The sequence below is a fragment of the Phaseolus vulgaris genome, chromosome 3, assembly GCF_051622355.1.
Source record: "Phaseolus vulgaris cultivar YP4 chromosome 3, ASM5162235v1, whole genome shotgun sequence".
NCBI classification, from domain to species: Eukaryota; Viridiplantae; Streptophyta; class Magnoliopsida; order Fabales; family Fabaceae; genus Phaseolus; species Phaseolus vulgaris.
The window spans coordinates 24,915,379-24,920,935 of NC_143500.1; the positions used below are offsets into that span (position 1 = coordinate 24,915,379).

The 5,557-nt window shown below is 37.8% G+C and overlaps 1 pseudogene; it reads left to right on the forward strand.

Moving 5' to 3' along the window:
• The first annotated feature begins 800 nt into the window (after positions 1 to 800).
• Positions 801 to 2,980, forward strand: LOC137839210 (uncharacterized; annotated as a pseudogene).
• Positions 2,981 to 5,557: the final 2,577 nt, after the last annotated feature.

Below are 5,557 nucleotides of genomic sequence, written 5' to 3' on the forward strand. Positions count from 1 at the left end.
TATTGTTAGAGATAAAGGTATACTCTTTCATATAATTTACATACAATACAATATTAATTTGAATTTAATTTTTTTATTGAATTTTTAATATTTTCAAATAATTTATATATAATTATATTTATTAAGATTATTTTTTATTCAATATTTTAATCAGCATTGTAGATCTGAATAAAAATACAGTAGTTTTGAATTTAAGTTTTAATATTTTCAAATAATTTAAATATAATTTATTATATAAATATATCATTGTAATTCTGAATAAAGATACAGTAATTTTGAATTTATTTATTTTATTAAATTTTTAATATTTTCAAATAATTTAAATATAATTATATAATATTATGTATTATTATATAATTTAAATATTTTATTTTATTTTTTAAATTACTAACATGAAAATAATATTTTTATATTTTACATATTCACTTAAATTTTTATTAAAAAAAATATTTTATAAAGGTAAATTAAACTTTTAACCTAAAAATATTAAATATTGAAGATAATTTATTTTCTAATAATTATATTAAAACAAAAAATATAAAATAACCTTAAATAAATAACATAATAATTGAATACTTTTTAAGAATAAAATATATTATAATTCATCTTTAATTTCTACGTATTTTATTTTTTATATTTATAATTTGATTTCTATTAAATGAATTTATTTGATTTCTATTAAATGAATTTATTTGATTTCTATTAAATGAATTTATTTGGTTTCTATTAAATCAATTTATTTGATTTTTATATGTAAGTAAATCTTTTATATTTAATTTATTTTGTTATAGGAAATTAAGATGAATATATCCAATCAAACTACGGAAGAAGAAGATGAAACAAAACCTTTGTGGAGATATGTTTCAAAGTTAAGGAAAACTCCTGGTGGTGGAAATAATATGATCAAGTGTAGCTTGTGTGATTTTTCATTCAATGGATCTTACACTCGAGTAAGAGCTCATTTGTTAAGAATTACGGGGGGAGGAGTTAGAATTTGTGCGAATGTGACGCCGTCAAAACTGGTTGAGTTCAAGAAATTAGATAATGAAGCATCATTGAAAATAGAATACTCAAAAAAGAAGAAGGTTCCTTTGCCACATGTATCTGATGAAGGAAAGCAGAGCAACAACAATGATCTTAACCCAAAACTGAAAGGTTCTTTACAAGCTGCTTTCAATATTCAAGGGAGGGATACTGTTGATTGTGCAGTTGCGAGGATGTTTTATTCTTCAGGACTACCTTTTCATTTAGCAAGAAATCCTTATTATAGGAATGCCTTTTCTGTTGCAGCTAATACTTCTAATCTTAGTGGGTATGTACCGCCAACATATAATAAACTGAGAGGTCCTTTACTTTCAAAGGAAAGAAGACACGTAGAAAATCTTCTGCAACCTATAAGAAACTCATGGAATCAAAAAGGTGTAACCATTGTTAGTGATGGGTGGAGTGATCCTCAAAGAAGACCACTTATAAATTTTATGGCTATCACTGAGAGTGGACCAATGTTTTTGAAGTCAGTAGATGGGTCTGGTGAAATAAAGGACAAAGATTTTATTGCTAAACACATCAGAGATGTAATTATGGAGGTTGGACCAAAAAATGTGGTACAAATTATAACAGATAATGCATCTGTATGTAAGGCAGCAGGTATGCTCATAGAATTAGAATTTCCTTCAATCTACTGGACTCCTTGTGTAGTGCACACCTTGAATCTTGCATTGAAAAATATATGTGCAGCAAAAAATACCGAAAAAAATAGTGATACTTATCAACAATGTTCTTGGATCTCACAAATTGTTGATGATGCAACCTTTATTAAAACCTTTATTATGGGGCACTCTATGAGATTATCAATGTTCAATAACTTCAACTCATTGAAGTTGCTTTCTGTTGCTTCAACAAGATTTGCTTCAACCATAGTCATGCTAAAAAGGTTTAGAAGTTTGAAGAAAGGGCTGTAGGAGATGGTTATTAATAATGAATGGTCTTCTTACAAAGAGGATAATGTTGATAGTGCACAATTTGTGAAAGAAACTTTGTTGAATGATAATTGGTGGATGAAGGTTGATTACATACTTGCTTTTACTACTCCTATTTATGATGTACTCAGAAAAACAGATACGGATATGGCTACTCTTCACTTAGTATATGAAATGTGGGATTCAATGATTGAAAATGTGAAAAAGGTCATATACCATCATGAAAGGAAGACAGAAGCTGAATACTCATCATTTTTCGAGGTAATCAAGTTAATATTAATTGATCGTTGGACTAAGAGTAGCACATCACTTCATTGTCTGGCTCATTCTTTAAATCCAAGGTAATACAATATAGTTATATTATTTTATTCTTATATTTTATTGAGTACATAATATTATGTTAATTTATGTTTTTATATTTTTTATGTAGATATTATAGTCATGAATGGTTAAGTGAAGATTCACACAGAGTTGCCCCACATCTAGATAAGGAACTTACTCAGGAAAGGAAGAAATGTTTTATAAGGTACTTTGATGATGTGGCTGTAAGGAGAGAAGTAAATATAGCGTTCGCAAACTTTTCAGATGGAAGAGAAGGTTTTGATGATGCTGACTCTTTAAATGATAGAGGTCAAATGGATGCAAAATCATGGTGGATTGTTCATGGAGTTCATGCACCAACACTTCAGAAGATAGCTCTTAAACTACTTGGACAACCATGTTCTTCTTCTTGTTGTGAGAGGAATTGGAGTACCTACTCCTTTATACATTCTTTAAAAAGAAATAAGATGACACCTAAAAGGGCAGAGGATCTAGTATTTGTCCATAGTAATCTTCGTCTTCTCTCAAGGAACTCCTCACATTACAAAGAAGAGGAAACTAAATTATGGGATATTGCAGGAGATGACTTTTCATTGGATGACAATGGAATTCTCGATATTGCTAGCTTATCTCTTGATGAACCAGAATTAGAAATTATATTTTTTAATGAAGATGAATAAATGTAAAAGTTAAACATTATGGTTTACATAAATACATCTTTTTTTTTTATACCATTTTTATAAATGTTTTTCTTGATTTTTTTCATATAACAAAATATATTACTACATTTTAATTTATACATAGCCGTGTCCCGTGTCCTATAATTTTCAATTTAGCCGTATCTCCGTGTCCGTGTCCGTGTCGTATCCGTTCCCGTGTCCGTGTCTGGGCTTCATAGGGTCTGAGTTGGCACCCAGAAAGTCACCCCACGCGCCAGATGCTCTTCGAGGAAAGAGGACTCGCACAATGGAATAACCCTAAGTTGGGTTACGACACTGTGAGGCTCTCTGCGTAGAATAACGATCAAGTCAGAAGAACACGTGGCAATAAGCACTGGAATATCAATATTCTCCTGAAAGTTCGCTAAGGTACGCGTTAATTTAGTTTACGTATCAAATGTTTCAAGGCATATTTTTATACACTTTCAATGCGCTTTAACGCGCTTTAAATGCGAGAGGTGTATAAAAAGGGGCCTTGGGACGTTTGAAGAGGGGTCGAGTTTTTTGACCTAATTCTCACAGTTTACACAGAGCCACAAACCTAGTTGTTTCACGGTGCACCCACTGTGCGCACAGACAATTAGGGCACACAGTATTAGCCACTCAGTATTCACAACCACCTTCAGAGCATCCCTTCACGGTGTTCCGATACGGAGGTGTGTCACCTTTAATGTTTCTCGCTAGCTGACTTGATCGTCGGAGTGCAAACGGCCGCAAGGGCGCCCCTTTGTTCACTTATTTCCAGGTACTCACAGACGGAGCAGAACGAAAGTGCCCTAACTCGTGAGGACAAGCCACACATAAAGACGACCCAGGTCAACCGGCGGGAACATTTGGAGCCCACCGTGAGGCCGATATAAAACATCAGTCCCATCACACAGTTTTTCAGTTCCAGTTGCAGTTTCCAACCTAGTCCCAGTTCTCAAATCGCACGATAGTCAGGAAGGCTTCCAAAAACCACGAGAATGAGGCTCGCACGCGCTAGGAGTGAAGAGATGACCATGCAGCAACTCATGGGCATGATGCAAGGATTGCAAGAAGCAAAGGCAACATCTAAAGTAGAGCAAGAGCGCATGCAGGCGGATCTTGCAGCATCTCAGGCGAGAAACGATGAGCTCCACCGCACCAACGAGGAACTACGTTGCGGGTGGCGCGACGTAGACGACCCTGAGACTGCCACCCCACCAAGAGAATTCTCAACACCGTTCTCACAGGCGATCCTAGAGACAACAATCCCCAACACATTCACGGGGTCCAAAGTAACTTTCACAGGGATGGAGGACCTTGAGGCGCACCTCACTGCGTTCCACACGCAGATGATGTTGGTAGGCGGTTCTGATACTGTAAGGTGCAAGCTCTTCATGAGCACTTTGACTGGGATGGCCATGGATTGGTTCATCAGCCTCCCAGAGGGTCACATCACGTCTTTCACACAGCTTTCGCGGCTATTCAGAGAGCAGTATCTAGCCAACATGGCCTCGCCCCCAGTTTCATACGACCTGTTTGACGTGAAGCAGTATCAGGGTGAGACCCTGAAAGAATACATAAGTCGCTTCGGGGCGCAAGTGGTGAAGGTGGGTACCACAGACGAACCCATGATCGTGTACGCGTTCAGGAAAGGGGTGTGTCCTGGGTCTTTCAGCAAGTCACTCAATCGTAGCCGCCCCAAGACTTTTGCCGAAATAAGGCGTCGGGCGGTAGAACACATTGCCTCTGAGGGTGAGACATACGAGAAATGCACAACTGCTGCACCCCCACGCCAAAGAGCGCACATGCGCACACAACCTGCTAGGGTCCACGAAGCCGCCACAAAGAGAAAAAGCCAAGACAGGAAGCGCACCTACGAGGCAAGGAGGACCCAGCCTAGGGGTCGAGCAGAAGGAAGGAGAGAGGGGAATAGACCTCTGAGGCACAATTTCGTGGTGGAGCTTAAAGACCTCATCGTTGTGCCCAACATAGCTGACAGGTTGAGGCCACCGGTGAAGTCTGACAAGGTGCTGGGACCCCACAAAGAATCATGGTGCGAATTTCACGAGGCATTCGGGCACCATATTAACAACTGCTTAGCGTTGGGTTATCAGTTGGATGAGCTTGTGAATAATGGTTTCCTAAAAGATTATCTCGCTGGGTCTACTACAACCACAACCACAGCGACACCAGAGGAAGGTCAAGCGCACGAAATACTGACTCACGGAGAAGTACACACCATCTCTGGCGGCTTTTCCGGAGGAGGACCCACTGCCTCTCAACGTAAGAAATATTTGAGATCAGTGAGTTCAGTTGCTGAGGAGTTTTCGGATGACCCGTGGGAGTCAGACCTCGTTTTCACAAGGGCTGACCTGCGGGATGTCGTTCCACATGATAATGACCCCGTGGTCATTTCAATAGTCACAACGGGAAGAAAGGTACACAGGGTTCTCGTTGACCAGGGCAGTTCTGCAAACGTCATGTTTTGGTCAACCTTCAACAAGCTATAGTTATCCCCTGACCTGTTGAGACCCTACACTGGATGCTTGTATGGGTTTGCAGATAACCTAG